The sequence below is a fragment of the Rattus norvegicus genome, chromosome 19 (assembly GCF_036323735.1).
Source record: "Rattus norvegicus strain BN/NHsdMcwi chromosome 19, GRCr8, whole genome shotgun sequence".
Classification (NCBI taxonomy): Eukaryota; Metazoa; Chordata; class Mammalia; order Rodentia; family Muridae; genus Rattus; species Rattus norvegicus.
The window spans coordinates 19377001-19400249 of NC_086037.1; positions in this window are offsets into that span (position 1 = coordinate 19377001).

Genomic DNA, 23249 nt, shown 5'->3' on the forward strand with positions numbered 1-23249 from the left:
GACTGTTGTAGTTTTATTAAATCATTTCCTGTTTTCTCTAATAGTTTATGCTTCCCTTCAAGCTAAAGTATTCCTTTTAGGATCCTCTACAGAGCTGTCTTACTGGTTATACATATTGTGTTAAATTTATTTTTAGTGTGCATTAGTCAGCACAGTAGCTGGGCAGCTGCCTGCCCTCCATGGTATCAGATCTACTTTCCAAACAATAACGCTCAACTCTTACTGACTGTGTAGCATCTTGGCTGCTCTTTGTTCCCCTTGGACAGCCCTCAGGACCAGGCTCTCCTCTCCCTTAACCATGGCTGCTGTCCTCTTCCTCTCTCCTCTCCATCACACACGTTCTTCCTTTATTCTCTGGCAGCTTCTTCTTCCTTCTTCCCTCCTCATGATCCTCTCTAGCAAAGCCCTCAAAGCTCACCTCCCCCATCTCTCTGCTGTGCAGCTGTTGGCTGTTGGCTTCTTTATGATCACAGTTAACTGGGAGCAGGGTCAGCGTTTGGGGGTTAACCAGTCTTGAGTTCTACAAATTAGCATTAAATAAAAGCAGAATTAGACTAATACACTACAGGGATTTCTTTAGTTTTGTTTTGGTGTAAGTTTTCTTTTATCTTTTCACTTTCTACTTTATTTTAGGCTATTTTTTTTATTAATTGGTTATTTTATTTATTTATATTTCAAATGTTTTCCTGCTTTCTAGACTGCCCTCATCAAATCTTAAATCCCATTTCTGCTCAGCTTTGCCCATATCACAGTGCTCCCCCCACCCACACATATCCATTCCCACCTCACAACTCCAGGATCTCCTTTTGGTGGGGCAACAGGCCTCTGTGTAGTCAATGGCCTCTCCCCACATGGATGCCTCTTAAGTCAGTCCTCTTCTACACAGTTACCTAGAACCATAGACCCATCCTTGTATACACTTTTGCTGGCAGTTTTGTCCCTAGGAACTGGGGGATTGGTGACAGAGGGTCTGGTTAGATATTAATGACCAATGGTTGCTGCTGTCTCTTCTTTTTCTGGTTGTAGGTGAAATTATGTTTGGGTGCTTCTCTTCTTATTTTTGAAATTATTGTGAGGTGATTAATTTCTTGTTTTTTCTTGGGTATAGTTTAGCTCATTGTCTTGGATTTTTCCTCCTATTATCCTCGGTTATGCTTTCTTAGTTTAAATTTGTATTTGTCATAAAATATCTTGGTTTCTCCATTCATGGTGATTGCGAATTATGCTGGGAATAAGAACCTGGGTCTGCATTACATCTGTCCAGGATTTTTTGGCTCTTTCAGTCTCCGTTGAGCAGTCTGGTGTAATTCAGATAGGTCTGAATTCATTTCTTAGTAGATATTTATACCTTACCCTGTATAATATTCTTTCTTTTATCTGTGTATTTAGTGTTTTAATTATTATGTGAATGGAGCAAATTTTTCTGGTTAAATTAATTTGCGTTCTTTAGGCTTCCTGTACCTTTATGGCCTTTAATTTCTTTACCTTATGGAAGTTTTCTGCTATGATATGTTGAAGATGTTTACTGGACCTATGAACTAGAAATCTCAATTCTCTTCTATGTCTCTTATCCTTGTGTTTGGACTTTTAATTGTGTCCTGAAATCCATGGATGTTTGGATTCAATAAAGCATACATATGTATCTGAGATGGGTGTTTTGTGCTTTGTGGGTGACCTCCTTGACCCCAACTCTTCCATTTAGTAGCACGTTGGATAATGACACATGGTCAGCAATGGTGACTTCTTGCCATAAATTATATGAAAATAGGGAGGTGACTTTATGTGTGTCAAGTATCAGTAGTCTCCTGGGTGGTTTTGGTCCCCGGTTGGCTGTATGCAACATTTTCAAAAGCCCAGGATTTATATTCTTTGGGATTCCCATGGTGAGTCACACAGACATGACAGAAAAAGACCAGAATAAACAGGATAGTACTTGACTTATGTAATAGAGAGAACATTACTAAGTTGTGTTACAAAATATTTGATCACACTCTGATCTTCATGAATGTATTATTTCATGAAAAACTATTGTGTGGTATAGCATCGCCAGGGCACAGACATTTAATGCAAGAGCTCTTTGTTTACTGTGAACATGGACTTTATTACTGTTCACCTCACCTACCTCACACCTTTACTGCAAAGCTAAAGGGCACTTAGGTCTAGAGCAGATCAAGGCACAACTTGATAGGAAATGAAGATGACTAGGGCAATGGAAAGTCTTTGAGTTGAAGGATTTTTAAGAAAGTGTGCAGAGGGAGCTACAACGCTCTTCTTCTGGGGGGACAATGAATTAGGAAGGACAATTGGGAGCTTTACTTGAATTCAGCATCTGACTCCTGAGACTTCATTGGTAAAATTGATGTCTGGAAATTTTGTGTTGTAAAACAACACATTGGCTCTGCAGCTTTTGGCAATGCCCATGGACAGAGAGATCACACCAGCTCGGGACAATCTGTAAGGAAATCAGGTTTTCTTTCTTTTTTTTTTTTTTTTTGGTTCTTTTTTTCGGAGCTGGGGACCGAACCCAGGGCCTTGTGCTTCCTAGGCAAGCGCTCTACCACTGAGCTAAATCCCCAGCCCGAAATCAGGTTTTCTTAAGTCACCTGAGAAGTCCTCAAGGAGAGAGGAATGAATGGGTAGCACCATAAGAGAAGGCTTTAGGATTTCGTATAGTGCTACTCTAGATGCCTTGAAAATAGAAGCAGAAAATGAAAAACTAAATGACTTCACAGGAATTAGCTCAATTCTGAGTATGATTATTTCATATTGGTAGTTTATACTGGATTCATTTTTTAAAAATTTAACATAAGAGCCTTCTGTTTTAATACTAGGCTGTCTTAGCATCACAAAATCCTTACTTACAAACCCTGCCTGGCGCCCGGCATCTAACACTACTGGGCTAGATATTCTACTTTTACCTTCGTCACCATCGACAGCTTCCATTTAACCAGCAGGGTCCATGCCAGGCAGACGCTGAGCAGGTTGTATGTTCTGTTAATCTCCACAACAACCCAATTCAGCAGAAACCCCTCCATTTTACAGGTGAAGAAACCACAGCTCAAAGCAAATGGTTATCAGGGTCCCCTCAGTCTCACGGGCTGTCACTCAGACCCACATCCTTCTCTGTAAAGGGAAGCCATGGGCCTGATGTGGGCTGTGCAAGCTGACTCTGCTGAGATGATCAATGCTATTCTTGACCCTGGGAGAATTTAAGACAAGGTGAGCCACAGACTCCTGTGATATATTCTGCCTCTGGGTTCTAGGGTGGGACACAGTATCACTTGCCATGGGTCTCTACTCACATGAGGAGTCTGCTCCCATGTGTCAGCTTCTATGGCAGTGGTTCAAATCCCTCCTACTGATGTAACCCTTTAATGCAGCTCTTCTTGCTGTGGTGACCCCCATCACAAAATTATTCCATTGCTACTTCATAACTAATATTGCTACTCTTATAAGTTATAATGTGCAAGGTATCTGATATACATCTTTGTGAGTGGTAGCTCCCCACAGGTTGAGAAACATTGCTTTATATACTTTTTTTTTGAGAAGCCTTCATCTGAGGAGGACCTGATGCAGGTGTGAGAGCAGAGACACCCTGATGTAGTGACAAGTTTAGGAGGACCCAGGCTGCTTGCCTTAATGGCAACAGAGATTCCTGGCTGAAGGCACAATCTGAAATCACTGTCCCCAGGACATTTTTTCTTTTTTTTTTAAATTTATTTAATACTTAATAATAATTCTTTGGTGTCCGGGCAAACATCCCCCTCCCCCCTCCCCTTCCTTATGGGTGTTCCCCTCCCAACCCTCCCCCATTGCCTCCCTCCCCCCAACCTGTTTTCACAGCTGAGCTAGATCTGAGGAACAGGTGCTTTTAAAGAAGCATGTGAAAGCATCTCCTGTGGAGAGCTCACTATGCAGGGAAAGTCACACAGGACAGGGAAAAGTGGCTTCCCAACTTCCCCAGGGCACTCAAACCAGGGAGGATTGTTGAATTTGTTCATTGTCTATTGTTATATCCCCCTTTTCATTTCTAATTTTGTCAGTTTTGGTATTGTCTCTCTGGTGTGCAGTTTGTTTCAGGAACAGGTTGTGTGTCTGGTGGATATTCTCAACAAAAAAAGAAAAAACAAAAAGAAAAAGGAAACAAACAAAAAAAAAAGCAAGCAAACAAACCAACAAAGAAACAAAAAAACCTACAAACAGCTCGTGGTTCCCTTGACTCTTTGTATTTTTCTCCTTGTTTGTAATTGATTGATTTGATTTGAGCCTTGAACTAATTTCCTGCCATCAAATCCTACCACACACTCTATAAGATGAGGCTTTGCCTCACCTTGGTAAGAGCAGCATGTAATAAATGAAGCTTATGCTGCTCTCTCTAGTGGGGATGACATCACAATCTCACTGCAAACCATGCACAGCGCGGTTGAGGCTGTATTAAAGTAGCCCACGATTTCAGTGCTCCCTGCGTGCCATGAGACAGTAGTAACATGAGTCTCCCTGCACCTGGACAGTTTTCACTAGGGACTACACACACACACACACACACACACACACACACACACACACACACAAACGCACACCGCCTTTACTGACATGGTGCACATTCTTTACACACCAAAAATAAAGTGAGCAGTTATGAAACACATCAATAATGGAATCAATGGAGGGAGTTGTGGGGAAGCTGGGGCTTAGAGTTACTTAAAGGCCCTATGCAGGCTCAACTTTTGTTGGAGGAGAAACTTCAAGTGCAATGTGGTTCTTTATTTTCTTTCTCTCTAAGGAACACAGGGTTAGGGTAGGACCTACAGCTTTGAGCATGTCGGGTAAGTACAGGGACACTGAATTAAATCCTAGGGATGGAACACAATTAATCTTCGACAAGATTACAGAGCAGCCTGGATGAAGATTCTCAGGTGAAAATGTGGACATCTCAAGGCAGGCACTGGACAATGGCTGTCAGTCTTGACTGAAGACTGGAAATGGTTTGCTATCTCATAGGAAAAGAAGGCCCCTCTGTCTACACTGTACTCTAAGGACAGTTTATTAGGTTAGGCATGACATGAACTATTGTCTCATGTCACAGATGTCAGTACAAAGTATCCAAGGTGTTGTATGCCAATGGTAGCATTAACAGAACAAAGCACACAGTGTCATTAAGACATAAATCATGAGTTTGTGTAGCAAGACCCAGGCCTCTTCCAGGTTCTTAGATAGTAACTGAGAACCTCAAATACGGTAGTGATGTGATAGTGTGGGGTGAATCTAGTTACAACTACTTTCTATCATGACACAGAGGACACTTTTTGTGTTATGTTCAGCTTATAATGAATGACTAGACCTAAGCATGAGAATAACCAAATTCTACATTGCTTCTCTAGCTGCTGAGCTTTTAAAAGCCCTGGGGTGACAGCAAGCTTTTGTGGACATTCTGGATTATTCCTTCTGTACTTTAACTCTCTGAGTCACCTCCACACTCAGTAAGTTAGTTCAATTCCATAAATTGGAAATCAGTCACTGGAAAAAATACATTCTCAATACGATCTCAGATTGGCCATGGAAAAAGGGTAGCTTGAACTGTCCCACCTAGGTTCTGGGCTTGCACAGGCCTGCTCTCCAGAAGAAACCTGTGTTCACAGCAGCAGGCTACATTCACTATAGATGCTCTTGAGGTTCCTCCCTAAATGGCTCAGATTAAAATAATTTTCTTGCTAACAATCAAAAAACTGATTATGCCAAGCTGGCCTAGAAGAAGCTAGCTTCTTTTCTGTATTTTATCAGTTGTGCACAATACATATGGTCATCATTGATAACAGTTGAAAGATCTGCTCTTATATGGAAACTAAGTGATGCTGGAGGATGATCCTGACCCACAATGAGGAGTGGGAACACCAGAGCCCTGTACGGATGCCTGGCAACCTAACACGTTGAGCACGCACGGCTCAGTAAGTTCCCTGTGAACACACATCTCCTGAGATCTCTCTATTTAATTGGAGGTGATCCTGTCCACCTAATACAGGACCTCATGTGGAATAACAGAAGCCACCTGCAGGAGCTGTGGTGATGACTCACAGGGTAGAGCATCTGCTGCTCTCTCAGAAGAACCACATGGACCCTAACAATTGGGTAAAGCATGTCAGTGATTATATCATAAAGTGTGTGCCGAGAAAAAGCCACATTATCCACACAAAAGACACTGTCACACTGAGTACCCCTTGGTGACTCTGAATTCACTTATTAGCCCGGGCTCCATGGAACATGCAGAGATCCATCTCTAGCTGTCAGTTCTAAGCCCTCAGGAGGGGACAGAACCCTTGAATAAGAATGATGGTCTTAAGAGTCAAGAGATAGAAATCAATATTTATTCATAATGAATACATTTTTACAACAAAACAGGATTAAAATGAATGAATAAAAATATTTAAAAATATTGGAAAGTGAAAAACAGTAACAAGAACATATTAATATGAAACAACAAAAAGAAAACTTCAATTAAAATCATAACAAAAATATTTCTAAACAGCATATTCTTAACGAACATTTAGAAGCACAGATGTATTGCTGTTTCTCCTCTAGCACACATAATGAAAGGTGGTCCCCCAAGTTGTCTCTCAAGTGGTGTTTTCTGAAGAAGAAAGTGAGTAAGACCTCAATCAGTCAGGCTGGCTTAGTGTTATATAAATTTAGGGTCTCTAAGAAATGACAAATTAACTCTGAGGAAGAATACTCATCCAAAAAATGTTGTTACCGTTCAGGATGTTTGTCATCAGGGACTCCTGAGAAAGCAACTTATTCCTCAGGAAGCTCTCTTACTGCTGTGTGTCCAATTCCAGCTCTCTTGCACTTTCTAAGACCTGGGAGAGGAAGGCAGTTTTTCAGACACTGATTTGGTGGTGAAACGCAAGCCAGCTGTCAGAATGCTGCCTTCTACCACCTCAGTTCTATTGGACAGTCGACATGGACCTTTTAACTGATATCACTGTTGCTAACTCTGTGGGCAGGGAAAATCTCCAGCAACCGTCACAGTAATGTGGGCTGCCAATATGGGACCCAGACTTATACCAGTGCAAACCAAGAACAGGGCAATGGAAGGGACCTCATTGGGTTGCAGGAAGAAAGGAGATGTCCATATGTCACCAAGGTTAAAGCCAATGAGAAGTACTAATTTGACATTTGCATTTTGTTCTTATCCTGCAAAGGTGCTTCCTACACAAGAAGTCACATGACCACTTGTCATTTGTCAAGAACCAAGAACTTGTTCAAAACTCTACATAGCATCCAATCTATCACGTGCATGTGCAATAATGTGATATGTTATTGATCTGTCACCATTTCTATAATGCAGCTTCAAAAAGAGCAGCAAAATATACTTGCAAAATAATTCAGTTTCTGAAAAGTGGTTGACTTCCCAGAATACTTGTGCATAGGCAGAGCAATGAATAATTCCATTACATGAGGTGGTTGGCTGGTTGTGAGTGTAAATTAGAAAGGTGGTAGGAGAGAGCAAAGATGTATCAAATTGGCAAACTTTATCAGATATTGTTAAGCTAACACAGCTGCTTGTCCCTACCAGATGGTGCTGGGTCTGGACGTTGCTGGTCTTTATCTTTCTTGTTGAAGTCAACCAAATATTTCTGGTTCAGTGCACACTCAAGATGTCCCTCCTTGCTCCCCTGCTTCAGTGGGACCAACTTCTTCCTGCATGTGTTCTCCATCAGGAGCTGGCTGAGCAGGTTTCTGGAAATACAGTCTGCATACTAAGATCATGCTGCCCCTTTCTCCCATTCCTACTCCCAAGTACCACTAACTCTACCAGGTCCCAGATACCCATGAAGACTTAATAAAATGCATCTTGATACATATAATGCTGCTGCACAAACCACAAAGAGTTAATTCAGGGAAGAATAAATTGTTTGCTTGGCGTGAGCACCAATTAGTGTCCACATCTCTCAAAAAGAACACGGATCTACATCTATCCATGAAAGCCCAATGCATGGGGCAACATCAATTAGTAGTTGGCAAACACCTGCAAAAGAGGTCAGTAGAACCAAGAGAAGGTCATGCTAACCATGTGGTCCACGCACTGAGTGTTGTAAAACCTTGTATGACCACAGAGGCCCAGGTCAGCCTAATAACGTTCTGCTGACTTCAATCAGTGCTGTTCTATCTAGAGCCTTCTGAAGATGCCTAGACAATCCTGGGATGAGTAACAGTCTTTTATGGAACTGAAAACTGAGTCCTGATGACCCAGGCACACTGATGTGTAAACAGCACTAGAGATAGAACCAGAGCTGAAGACCGTCCAATCCAGAACAAAGAAATCAGAAATGGCCATTCCACAGGTGACAGCCTTTCTGACCAGGACTTACCTAGAGAAGGTAATCTCCTTCTTCAGCTTATGGTTGTTCTCATGGATCTCAGTGTTCTCCATCTCTAAGTTGTGCAGAATTGACATGACCGCCTCCTCCATTCTCTCCAGGTCTTCATAATATGGATTTGGCCTGAAGTGTGGCCTGGCCCCAAATGATAGAATACAATGAACATCAGCATTTAGGAAGATATGAACTCAGGGTGGGTCCTGTACTACACCAGTCCTGGAAGGACACCTTCTGAATTCTACATATTGGACCTTCTTCAGCTTCAGAAACATGTTTTTCTGCGTCCACCACACCAGAATCTCGGCATCCAGATGGAGGGTTCCCTGGCTCCCTTTATTCAATCAAGAGGAAATCTGCAGTCCAGCCAGTTGAGCTATCAAGAGCCTAGGCCACACCTCCCCATGCTCCCCCACCCCCAACGCACCCAGAATCCTGTGATTTCCTTTTTCCTGTCCTGATAACAGACCATATATCAACCCAAAATTATAATCTGCACAACGAATACAAATATACAGGCAAACGTGGCCACATAAGCAAAGAACTGTGCTGTTGACAGTGGGGCTCCCAGAACAAAGCATTCGCATCACCATGAAAGTGTTACAGGTAAATACTCAGGCCAAGACATAGACTCCTATATTCCAGGTGTGGAGGGAAATATAAACATATAACGGTTGTGCATATGCATTTGGATGTATGCACACACAGACTCACAGACTGAGACACACCCACAAAAAAAAAGAGAAAAGTTAACAGAATCAGAGAAAGAGAAAAACAAATATGGAAACAGAGAGCACTGTGAGAACCAGGAGAAATGCATGCACCATTGCTGTCTCAGAGTGCAAGACACACAGACAATAACAAACAGGCCTGAGCCTGAGACCTTCTAGTCAAGCATTGAGATGAACAGTTTGGGAACAGGCCCCTCGGGCTGCTGCCTGGATCTTCCAGCACTGAGTCCCCTGCCTAGCAAGTACAGAGACTCACCATAAACTCACTGCAATTACAATCTTGCAAAGCCACCATCTGTCAAGGGCTTTGCAAATGCACACTAGACACTCACTCTCCCTGACTTTATCCCCGAATTCTTCATTCAGACCACAAGATCTGCTTTTCAATAAATTGAAGCAGATGAGTCCATTTTCCATCTTGCTCCTCAGGAAGGGTCAAGGTTCTGAATCTCCTCTATATGGGAGGTGAGGTTTAGCACAGGGTGGTTAGGGAGGCACAGCTTTCTAGAACCCAAAACCTTAATAGGATAAGAAGAAGGTGACCTTGCAGACCCAGGAATGAAACAAGAGCATTTGGAGCAATTCATACCTGTTCTTCATGGATCTCTCTGTCAGAAACCTCAGGCGATCTCTCAGGTCATTTCTCTCCTCGGTAATGAGCTGCAGCTCTTTAATCAGCCTCTCTTTTTCCTTCTTGGCCTGATTCTCACTTGGGGCAGTTTCAGGGGAAGATGTTTCTCTCCCAGCATCTGTAGGTAGAAGAACACAAGTGAACCTGCATGGGGAGAATGCATAGAGTGTACATAGACCACAGTTAGGCCTAAACAGGAGAACAAGCCTGGAACCCAGTGTCACTGCTAGGCGATTGGTCTATCCTTAAGAGGCGTCCTCAGTGGATCTCAGTTCTCCCACTACTCTATAGAGACCAAGAGATGTAAGCAGCCAGGTGTGCCCTATGCCGGACATCAGGTGCTTACATGTACTACGGAGATGGCTTCTCCAGGATTATCATCAACTGAACAGGGTACAGCTTGGTTTCAGGACCATCACCCCTGTGGTTTCAGAACTCAGATGATAAATTCACCATCCACAAAACTTGAGTGATTGGAGACACTCAGATGTCCTACCCTGATACTCTAGGCCAACAACTTTGGATTTAAAACACATTTCCAGGGAGGACATTTTCAACAGACTTATCAATTCCCCTATATGAAATAACAAATGCCCCAGAAGTTCCAATAGGTTACAGGATGAATCTTGGTCCACATGTTCCAAACAGTTTTGGTATTTTAGAAAAATGTGTGTAACACACAACCTCTAATATATAAAGCTAATGATGACCCTGCCAGTTAGAAGAAATCAGAGAAGGTCTAAGAACATAAGGTTATTGCCTGGAGCACAATCTCTCCCTGTTACTACTGTCAGATACCCACTGTATTTAAAGAAGCAATGAGAGTGAAATACATTGCTGCCCTGTCTAAACTCAGAAAAGGTGGACCCTCCATGACTCCTGATCGTGTTATTATATCAATGTAACCTAACAAATTCACTGTAAAAGTAAAGGCCAGAAATTCACAGGATAATAGCATTGGCCTTACCATATACTCCCTGTGGGGTTGGGGAAACTAAACTTCTGAAATCCTGACTTTCAGGAATTGTGATATTCATGAAAATTCAATTCCTTTTCCGATGCTCCAGTTGTTGTGGCCCATTGCTAGAAAGGTCAGCTTAAGCCTGCAGCCCCCCTGACAGGGAGCTCAAAATATACTGCCCAGAACTTACTAAACATTCCCCAGAAGTGCTGTCTTTGTCCATCATTACTTTGAGACGAAAGGCCAGATTCCTTCACTCTAGTCTGTCCACAATCGACGTTCCCCCTCCCAAAACGCTTGCGAAGACGGGAAAACATGACTTAGCTTGTAACCGCCAGACTCAGTATGAGAGAAACTAGGGCACTGGTTGTCACTACAACACTGGTGACATCACAGAGGATGCCAGAACTCTCTAGGAGACAATAGAATGTCCAAGAAGGGACAGCAGATGTCATGGGGAGCAGACTTTGCCTCCCTGCTAATGTTCTCCCTGTACTGAGCATAAGCAGAGGTGCCCTTTCCAGGAGACTTTCCTGGGGCAGAGCCACTGAGCATCTCCTTCTTCCAAAGCCAAATTTTCCTCAAGGCTTGATTATTAAAAAACCTTAGTAATTCCTATGCATCTAAATGAATGTTTCCTTCCATATCTTGCCCCAAAATGTCTCATCCTAACTCAAATTGTCCTCATTCACCAATGTTAGCCATTAAACCTTCCTGAGATTTCACACCAGCTTGAATATGCAGTCAAAAGTTCTCCTGTCTTATTATGTACAGGTGCTTTAAATCACATCAAGAAATAGTCTGCATGGTAGGTTACAACATGGGTGTGTGTTAGGGGAACACTCATGAAGTCATGTGCTTAGCAATCGACAATTGCCAGAATATTCCTTAGGAGAAAGAGTTGAAGTCTTTATGGTGCTAGGAATAGTTTGGAGACCAGTTGGCAGAGGAAAGTGCAATATTGGAGCCTCCAGTGAAGGGAACCTCATGCTGGTGGTGGGGTTCTCCTCTCTGCACCAATGTCGCCAAAGGAGCACTGCTCACAGGCCTGAGTAAGATATACCATGAGCTTCTATCAGAAAAATAAAATAGTCAAGAGATAGAGGGGGTGCACAGAAAGGTCTAAAATGAGGCTAAAAACATCATTAAGTGGATAGAGCAAGGTCCCAGCACCTGTACACTGGGAAATGGCCACCACACCAAACACAAAAGCATCTATCATAGTGAAAAATGAATACTTTACAGAATGCACACACTAACATTGATTGATCACATCCATAGTTCAAATTTTGGGGGCAAATTCATGGCCCTAACTATCTTTCTCTCAACTTATATAGCAAAAAATAAGAGAGACAGAGAAAAGAAAAAGTCAAAACAAAATCCCAAGCTTCTCATATGAGGACTGCAGGAAGTGTTATATTGTAGTCAGTTCTGATTAGACATTTTAGATAGAACAGTACACAGTGACCCTTGATGTGATGGGCCCTATATAAAGCTTTTTGCAATATTGGAATTTTAACAAACCTCATCCAGAACGTACAGAAGAGGTAAGGATGTGATCACCATGTCCTTGCTCTCTATCAGGTTATTTTTCTGTGTCCCCGCTTGTCAGGCATAGAACAGCAACACTCTGAAATAGCTGGTAGACATGGGAAAACGTGGTTAAAACTATAGTTGTGGGTTACACACCTCAACTGTCAAAGGCTAATGCTGTCCTCACAGTCCTTGGAAGCCACTCTTGTAAGCCTATCTATTGGAAAGTGGAAGGAGGTTTATCTGAGCTCAAAGTGAACCTGGCCAGCCAGGGAGAGGGCAACATGGGATACTTGAGACCCTGTCTAAAACCAGCACAGAAACCCACCCTGCATTCAAAGCATCATCCACCAATTCTCGATTATCTACCATTCTCTCCCTACCAGTCGTTCAGTTTGGAATGGTAGAAAAAAAAAAAAAAAACTGGGACTGATCTTTCCATTCTAAGGACCTTGATATCTCTTTCCTTAGGTTCACCTTAAGAGTGCATACAAATGGATATCATCATCTGAACATCGTAGTATTATCTACTCTGTATATGTAGCATAATACTGTGCCTATGACAATCTCAAGCTTCCTTGAGTGTTGTTGCCCCATCAAGAAGTGTGATGTACTGAGGCCAATCCCTAGGGATCCTTTCAAGGGATTAGAAGGAAGCCATCAGAGATACTCCACTTCTTTGTCATTAGATTAAATCAAGTTGACACAATGTGAACCTGGTGGGCTATTTAACCATGCATCTTTCTCACAACCCCACCTTTCTGAGTTCAGTCTATGGCAGAATTCATTGCCCACCATCGTAGATATTTCTTTGTGTATTTCCACAAGAGCCAGGTTTCTTTTCTTTTTTTAAAATAGAATTAGTTGTAGTCAATCAACTGTTGCCCTATGTAAGAAATGATTAGTATATATTGTAACTTACCACTCTGTATTTGTGTATACAAGTACATTATTGGAAATCCAGCATTACTGAGGAATTGGAAACCAGTGCTGTGGCCTTGCCTTTCTGTGCCTAGTCCTGGCTCACAGGCAGCAGGGGGCAGACCTTGAGGTCCTCTTTAGGGACAGAGTGATGGTGAATGGGCACTGAGCAGGCAGAGAAACACAGCTGAGGCAGCTCCTTTCAGGTATCAAACACATCATCTCCTTCCCATCTTAAGGGCTGTTGCTGAGGTCTTGCCCCCATACCTACCTTAATAGCAGCAAATTTGTTACACAGCAGCCAGCTCTTTCCTATTGTTCTGTAATACGCCTCCACATCATGGATGCCAACAAACAAACTAACAAAAAACAAAAAAACCTGACATTGAACTGTGTGGTGCTGGTCACATACCCTGTTATATTCTGTATGTTACGAGGTTTGTTAATCTTAACAAGTTCCCCAACTATGAGCTTCACATAGGACCCATTAGATTCAAGGAAAATAGGAACAATTATGTGTAAAATGACCCAAGTCAGGGCCCATAGACAGCAGCATTTCCAGCACTTGTGCTTTAGCCCATGTGGATTTTGCAATGAGCTGGGCCTAGAAATATCCAGTACACAGTTGTGAGCTGTTGCTCTGGGTGAACTGTATTGGCGTGTGCATTCAATAATCTACACCTATTTAAATGAATTCAGTGTTCCTGTGGTCTGAGTCCAGACCCCTTGACATCAGGTCTTACCTTCTGCAGCACTCGGGAAAAAGGCTAAGTTTAGGAAAGGTGACGTCTTGTCATAAGTTATGGGACAAGAGGGATGGTGAATGATCCCTTGTGATAAGAATCAAGGTTTCCTCTGTGGTATTTAGGTCTATACTGGCCCTGTGCATCAGCTTCAAGGACCCATTTCTGATTTTCTTTGGGGTTCCCGTGATGATGCACTCAGACATGATTGGAAAGAACCAAAACGGTGGTCAGACTTGATTTGTAAAATGCAGGCAACATTGCAAACTTATGTTGCAGGATATTTGATTCATATTATCAGCCCCAAGATAGTGTAAAAAAAATTACCTCTGGCAGTTCAGTTCAGCACTAGCACCGATATTTTACCCTAGAGCTTTTTTTGGTTGTTTGTTTGTTTTTTGTTTTTGTTTTTGGATGAACAAGTACTTTCTTATTTTGTGGCCCAGCCCTAGCTCTTACTTCTTTGCACAGTCACAGAGAGACCTCAAACATATACTCAGCCAAAGGCAGGGGAATGTAGAAAAGAGCCTAAGGCAATACCACACAATGACATTGAAAGTGGGTGGCCAAAAGGTGTTATAAAATTCACCTCACTTCAGCGAGTGATGACATACCAACCTGGTGGCCTACGATTCTGGAATATTAATCAGAATCCTTTCGTCATATTAGATCTTAATAGAAACAAGGAAGCAGTCCTTTCCTGAAGTATACATTCATCATACGTAAAGAAGATATTACATCCATATACAACTCAGAATAGAATTATCCCCCAAGACCGGAAAGATCTGGCAACATTAATATTAGAAGCTTCTCCTGTGTTACAGTGGTAAGCACAGAAGAAAGAGGAAGATACGGCTGAAAACAAAAGCATCAGGCCAGAGCACTGTTTCTCAGGATGAGTTGCTAGGTGAAGGTAAGTAAACCTTACTAAGTTTAATACAGTATTACATACCCTGTTGTAAGTAACTGGAGCCGAGGCTATCCCCAAAGGTGTGCCTGTCTGTGAAATCTGATACCCTAACTCAGGTGTCTTCCCTGGCCTCAGTGGGAGAAGGTCCACCAGCCCTACAAAAACTTGATGTGTCTTGGTGGAGGCACACTCTGAGGGATATTCCTCTACTCTCTCAGAGGAGATGGTGTGAGGACATTGGGGAGGAACTGTGGGAGAGAAGTAACAAGAGAAAGGACAGCAATTGGGATGCAAAGTGAATTTAAGCCTGTCAGTCACTGCTCTATTGCTGTGAAGAGACACCTTAACTAAGGTAACTAATAAAAGAATCAGGGTGTGCCCATGTCTCCAGGTAGATATGTAGCAGAGGACTAGCTTATCTGGGATCACTGGGACGGGAGAACCTTGTTTCTGAGGAAGCTTCATGGACCATGATATTGGAACTTAGGCCTCTGAGGCAGGAGTGAATTGGTGGGTGGAGGAGAAATCTCATAGGGAGAGGGCGTGGGGGACAGAAGAGAGACTCATGTAGAGGAACATGGAGTGGGAGATAAATTGGAAATGTAGATAAAATAATGAAAGAAAACTAAAAAAATGAGACTATGAGTATCATTCTAATTCAAGCCTCAAATAATAAAAACATAAATGCGAGAGTCGCCTGGTCCTTTTCATGTCATCCTGAATCTTAAAATCTTTTTTCCTCCAAATTCCGTGCCACATGAGGTGCACTGACCTGTCAGCTGCCTGCTTGGATGACAACTGCAGCAGCTTCCCTATGCACTTGCTTTGTAGGAGCACGAAATCTATTGAGCTCCCTTTTCCAAGTTGGAACTTTAATTGGTAAGAGTCTTGCCTTGAGGACACCTTCCACATCTGTACAGTACAGAGGCAGGAGGCTTATTGTTAATAACATTCATCTCCTTAACTATGTCACCCTCCTCTTCAGCACATGACTTTGCTGTGACATTAAACTTCTTAGTGATCTTTTCCACTCTAAGCTGCACATGGTTTTCATGTGTTTGCCCTGTGTGTTGTTCCTTCTCCTGCAGTCTTGAGGAACAGTGACCAAAAGTAACCAAACCACAGACTCAAAGCCATGTTAATACTGTATTGTGTACTATTTTCACAGAGTTGCCTGAGGTGTGAATGGGACATGGAGAATTCGAACATAGTTTGAATCTTAGGCCTTTCACTGGGCAGTCCCTCATCTTCTCTAAAATTTAACCCCATTCTTCTACCATTGAGACCCACCTGCTGCTTAGCTCTTTACCCCTCTGCCGTGGTCTGTTCCATATCTCTTCCTGCCCATGTCTATTCTGAATCTCCTGCTTCAGCTTGCCTCTGCCTATGTCCCTCTCTATGCCCGGAAGTTCTGCCCACATACTTCCTGACGCAGCTCTTGGCCATCAGATCTTTATTACATCCAGTCAGCAGTGAGACAACACCTGATACATCTCTTAGCTTGTGTTGAGCTGGTGAGAAGGACAAACATCCACAAAATAGCAAACCTGATGATGGGACATAGAAATGACAAGAGAAATCCTGCCAGCACTTAGCTCACTGCCAGTACAGAACTAACAATTGAAAGTTGACACACCTTAGTACAAAGGGAGGTCACCTCAGCATTTCCGCTTTTACTCCAAGAAATACCTTTAATTTAACATTAATAAGCTAGATAAAATAAGAAAACTTATGAGATGCATCAGGTAAAAATTACTGTCACAATATTCTGTCCATTCGTATTTTGCAAAATTGGAGAAGGTACTTTGTTATCTAAATTATATTAGTCTAAAATTTTGTACCTAAATCATTTTCTATCACTTTTTAAGCTTTGTATCCCTTATCTATCATAACTTGCATTTATTAACCATAATAAGTCTTCTGAGACCAAATGTACTTTCATTAATTCCAAACAATTTAAGCGTTTATGTCTTTCATCCTTAAAATTTGACACATTTTTTGCGTACAAATTTTCTTTTTCTTTTTCTTTATTCAGCTTCCACACAAAGGTTATTTTTGCTCTGATTTAGAGCAGGATGCAAAGGTGGAGTGCAGACCTGAGGGGAGGGCAGATGAATGGAGTTGAGCTGCAGGATGTGAGGTTCACAGAGAATAAATAAGAAGTTAAAAAAATAAGAAATAAGCACAGTGGGGATGAAGCTGTGAATGCTTGGCATGGGGAGGTTTGGCAGTGGACTGGGCATTTTAGGGGTGGGGTGGGATTGGCGTGGGTTCTGGAGTAGTAAGGATGGTGTCTGTTCTTGTCTTTTGGGGAAACTCCTCGGTCTTCTCCCATCCCTCCTCCACCTCTACCCCCACCTCCAACCGCCATAACTGCCTCCTACCACAGCAGAGGCTTCTGGGCATCGGCCTCTTTCTGCTCAAGCTCTTCTATGTGCTCGGGGGTGGTACAAGCTTTTAAAAGTCCCAGGCAGTGGGCAGACCACGCACACTCTCCTGGCATCCCCATCCTCTCTCAGGACTTATGGTGCCAGAGCGGTTATCACAGGAGTTTGGATACTGCTGTGGACTGTCCATAGAGCCCTGCTTTCTGAGCCTCCCATGTCCACCCTGTTCCTGTCCAGGTTCCTGGCTGTCACATTTCTGCACGATGGTGAACAAGTTTGTTTTTCTGATTCTCATAACAAGAAAAGGTTAAGACTAAACTATCTAATCTTCAACCCCATCCAAGATCTGAGGAGGAGAAATGTTGCCTGAATAAAAGGAAATTCAGAGCAAACAGCTTCCAAACCTAAGAAATAACAGAAATGGTTGGCTACCCTGGGAGTCAGTCAGCAAATATTCACTGTGGCATCCACCTTCAACTCACTGGGCCAGGAGCTCTGACAACAATCCTTTGAAGCAGGTCACTTGAAGGACTATCCTATTTTTTTTTCCAAAAACTGGGACACAGAGTTCCCCATGATCAACTTCTGCACAGTCTGGACAGCTTTCTGGCAGCAGTAGAGGTAAGTAGGTAGTATTTCACCCAATGGTTCTTTAGAGCCCATCATCTTTTTCAGAATAGATTGGGGACACTACCAGGAGTTGAGGTCTCTCCCACTGTGAAAAGCCTTTAACTATTAGGACATCTGAAATGGCAGATTCTTCAGATCTCTAAAGGATTTGAGAACCACCTTTGTATGTAATGTCTATCTCAGTGGACAAATGTGGCTTTTTTCCCAAGGGATTTACTTCCTACTTAACTTTAAAAACATACACAGGAAGTTAAATAAAGCTTATTTCTGTACCTAACTAAAGCAGTACCTAACATGACTGGAAGACTGATTATTTATAGTTGGAAAGTACTAGCTTGAATTCCTTAATTATCCACGGCAGTGTGCAGTAGTAATTTTATAAAATTAGAATTTTACACCACATTGTGAATAAGTTGCATATACTTATATCTTAAAAATGAATTGAATCATTTATGCAAGTACAATTTTAAATTCTATCATCATTCAAGAATCCATGCCATCCTAAAATATTTGAGACTTGGTATTGCTTTCTAGTATAAATAGAGATACAGTGATCTATGATTTTGTCATTTTAGTCCCTTCTCCTGATTTCCCACAACATTAGACAGAGAATTGAGGAGAGAAAGAGAAAGGAAGAAAGACATCCCTGATTCGAATCTGCTTTACTGTTTCCTCCCTGACCATGGCCAGTAAGAACTTGCAACCAACCCCCTAACTGACAATAATCATCCATAACCAACGGCAGACAAATAACCACCCACCGACCCTTCCTCTTGAGAATGAGGGGGTCATGTTCCTTTAAGTTGCTTCCCAATGTGTGTGGGGTGACAACATGTTTTGGGGACCTTACAACAATTGGGACATTTTCCAAATCCTGGGAGATCTTGCAGTTTCCTATGTGTCCAGACCCTGAATGTGCCAGGATTAACTGAAGTCCTGGCTACATTAACAATGAAAAATACAAACACACATTCCTACCATATGAGGAAGGTCACCGGATATCTACCCCTTGAAGTTTGCTCAAAACAATTAGTCAATTAGCTTTTTATTCATCTTCAGGTCACTTCTTAGTAAACAGGCAGAAAAGAGACAGATTGTTTGCCAAAATTATATCAATTGCTTCTAAGCCAGTCACCAATAGAGTTCCTGCCATCCTTTGAAGTTTCATCAGAGAGGCTCTATTTTGCACAGACTCACAATACTTATGTCTCCCATGTGGCAAACTAAAAGAACTGTTAAGATCTCCTTAAATAATTCAACAGTTTTCCCAATCCAAAGTCTCCCACCCTCCTCCAAAAAATCAAGAGATTCCTCACAAACATCTCCACTCACTTCGGTACCAGTTTATATATCAGTCACATTTCTGTTACTGCAGAAAAATACTATGACCAAGAACAACTCAAGGAATACAGTTCTTCACATTGTGGTAACCAACCCCAACTACCAAATTATTTCATTGCTAAGTCATAAATGTAAGGTGGCTACTGTTTTGAATTGTAATGTAAATAGCATGTATAAAGTATGTCTCATATGTGGTTGTTCCCTGAAGGGCTTGCAACCCACAGGTTGAAAACTGCACTTGTGTGTGGTGGTGGGAGGGGGGGTTATGAGTTTTTTGTTTTGTTTGTTTGTTTCCCTTTTTCTCAAAACCCAAATGCTGATAAGAACATAGGCCAATATCAGGCTCTTCAATTTTATTCCATTAGGCACTGTGTCTGCTCTCATGATATTAACATGCTGGTTTTTCTTTTTTACTATTCCCCAAAATGAACGTGAAATCATTAAAGGTGATGCCTCCCGCAGTGCTTTACTGTCTTATTAGTTAGCAGTGTCTGACTGCCCTGCTCAGTTGTGCTTTCATGTGAGTTCTGAGATTTTTTTTCATTCCCATGAAGATCTGTATTGGGATTATAATGGGATGGATTTAAACCTGTAGATGACTCTGGTAGGATTCGATATAATAATATAAATCATACTGATACATGAAAATGAGAGGTCTCTTCATTTTCTGGTTTCTTCAGTTTTTTTACTTTTCCTAATGATTTCATTTTAACAAGTCTTTACTTCCTTAGATATTACAAGATTTTTATTCTGAATGGGTTTGTTTTCTTGGCTTCTTTCATCATATTTATTGTTGGTATACAGGAGTTCTATTGATTTTACTGTGATTTTAGTGAATGTGTCCATGAGCCATAGGAGTTTGCCAGTGGTTTCGTAGTGGTCTTTATATATGGATCATATCGCCTGCAAATGAGAATGCTCTGACTGCTTTCTTTCATATTGACATGCCTTTCCATCTCTCTCTTGTCATATTGTTTGGATAAGACTTCACATACTAGTTGAATTAGATGAAAAGAATGAACATCTGTGACTTATTCCTGATTTTAGTGGAAATCCATTATGATTTCCTCCAGTTAGGATGCTGTTGGCCTTGCATATTGCCTTTATAATGTTAAGGTATGTCTTCTCCATATCCCAGATTCTCCAGGACTTTTGCATTAATCACTGTGGGATTTTGCCAAAGAGATTGTCTGCCTCTACTGCAGTGATCATGTGTTTCCTGTTCTTGGTTTTCTGTGGTGAATTGTTTATTCATTTGTATTTGTTGAAACATTCTTGCACCTCTGCAGTCAAGCCAGCTTGATCACGGTACCTGACACTTTTGGTAAATGTCTGAATTTTATTTTCCAGGATATTACTGAGAAATTTTTCACTTAACTGTTCCTTCCAATCTTAGTTTCTTTTCTATGATGTGAAGAGACACCATGAGCAAGGGAACTTTTAGAAGAAAGAGTTTATTTCAGCTTACAGTTTCAAGGATCATGAGTCTATGAATATTATGCTGGGGTACACGGCAGCAGGTAGGACACCATGTTTCTAGAGAACTGGCTGAGAGCTTACATCTTATGTGCAAGTCAGAGACAGAGAAAGTGTTAACTATAGATGGTGTTGAATTTGGAAACCTCAAAGCCCAATCCCATACACTCCTCCAACAAATCCGTATCTTATAATTCTTCCCGAATATTTCCACTAACCAGCAAGAAACATTCATATATGTGAGTTTATGGGGGCCATTATCATTCAAATCACCATATTCCACTCCCAATTCCCCATAGGTTCTTAAACATATCATAATAAAAATACATTAGCTCAGCTTCCAAAACCCCTGTAGTCTTTCGGTCTCTACACAGTTTATCCACAGTGCTTTTCGACCCTCCAGGAAGTCCCTTAATTATTCCCCTATGAAATCAAAAGGCAAATTGTATACATCCAATGTGTAATGCCAAAAATATGTTATCATTGCAAAGGGAAGTTGGGAATGTGGTGAGCCAGTTCAAGGCATTAACCCAACAGGGCACACTCCAGATTCTCTACTTCTGATGCATGACAAAGGGATTAGATGGGTCCACTGCTCTGGCTTTGCTGACTGCAACATAATTCCTAAAACTATGTTGTATCGCATAGATCTGTGGTGGTTGTGTTTTCATTGTCACTCATTTCTAGGAATTTTAATTTTTCCTTATGTGTTCTCCCTTGGCCCTTTCAGTAGTGTGTTGTTTGTGTTGCTGACCTTCCACGAGAGTGTGTACTGACTGCACTTTCTATTGTGTGATACCAGTTTGATTCCTTTGTGCTCAGATAGAATGCGTGACACTACTTCTGCTTTCTTATCTTTCCTGAGGGCTCTTCTGTGTCCTAATCCGTGGTCAATTTTGGAGACAGATCCACAGGCTGATAGAAAATATATGTATAGTTCAGTGTAGTTTGTTAGGTCCATTTGACTGATGATGTCACTGAATTCTGCTCCTCCTCTTTTGTTTATTTGCATGTGATCTGCCAAGTGGTCAGAATAGACTATTAAAAACAATCACAACCACTATTATAGCTAATGGGTAATTTCAGATCTATCTGATAATTATATATTTAAATTTGTGACTGCTGTGTTTAATATGCATATATTTAGATTGTAGTATCTTTTGGTAATTGCAAAGTATGAAATGAATGTCCTTACATCTTCTGGACAGGATTGGTTTGAAATCTATTCTGTCAGCTGGATAGAGAAACTGCATAGAATTGCTATAGGGACCTGTGTCTTAGGTCTGTTTCCCTAGTATATCCTCTACATCTCTCATGATGGTGATCCTGTTTCTGGCTAAATAATGTCTGTTCACTGGGGAATTGAGTTTAGTGACATGCAAATATTATTTAAACCTATGTATTTAATTTTGTTAATTTTTGTGGGTTTTATTGGCTTCTTTTGATTGACTGTTCTAGTTTTGTTAAATTATTTCCTGTTTCCTCTGGTATTTTATCCTTCTCTTCAAACTAAAGTATTCCTTTTAGGATCCTCTATAGAGCTCCTTACTGGTTATACATATTTTGTAAATTTATTCATCATATGCCTTAATCAGCACAGTAGCTGGGCAGCTGCCTGCCCTCCATGGTATCAGATCTACTTTCCAAACAATAACGCTCAACTCTTACTGACTGTGTAGCATCTTGACTGCTCTTTGTTCCCCTTGGACAGCCCTCAGGACCAGGCTCTCCTCTCCCTTAACCATGGCTGCTGTCCTCTTCCTCTCTCCTCTCCATCACACATGTTCTTCCTTTATTCTCTGGCAGCTTCTTCCTCCTTCTTCCCTCCTCATGATCCTCTCTAGCAAAGCCCTCAAAGCTCACCTCCCCCATCTCTCTGCTGTGCAGCTGTTGGCTGGTGGCTTCTTTATAAACACAGTTAACTGGGGGCAGGGTCACGTTTTTTTTGGATTAACCAGTTTTGAGTTCTCCAAATTAGCAGTAAAATACAAGCAGAAGTAGGCCAATCCACCACAAGGATTTCTTTTGCTTTGTTTTGTTTTAATTTTTCTTTTACCTATTACTTTATTTTATTTTTGGCTATTTTTTAATCATTTGTTTTTTTATTTATGTATATTTCAAATGTTGTCCCACTTTCCACACTCCCCTCATCATATCTTACATCCCATTTCTGCTCAGCTTTGCCTATGTGACAGTGCTCCCCCACCCACACATATCCATTCCCACCTCACACCTCTAGGACCTCCTTTTGGTGGGCAACAGGCCTCAGGGTAGTCAATGGCCTCCCACCCCATGATGCCACTTAAGTCAGTCCTCTTCTACACAGTTACCTAGAACCATAGACCCATCCTTGCATATACTTTGGCTGGCAGTTTGGTCCCTAGGAGCTGTGGGACTGGTGACAGAGGATCTGGTTAGATATTAAAGACAAATGGTTGCTGCTTTCTCCTCTTTTTCTGGTTATAGGTGAAATCATGTTTGTTTGCTTCCCTTTTTTGAAATTATTGAGTTGATTAATTTCTTGGTTTTTCTTGTGTATAGTTTAGCTCATTTTCTTGGGGTTTTCCTCATATTATCCTCTGTTGTGCTCTCTTAAAGAAAAATATTGTTTAA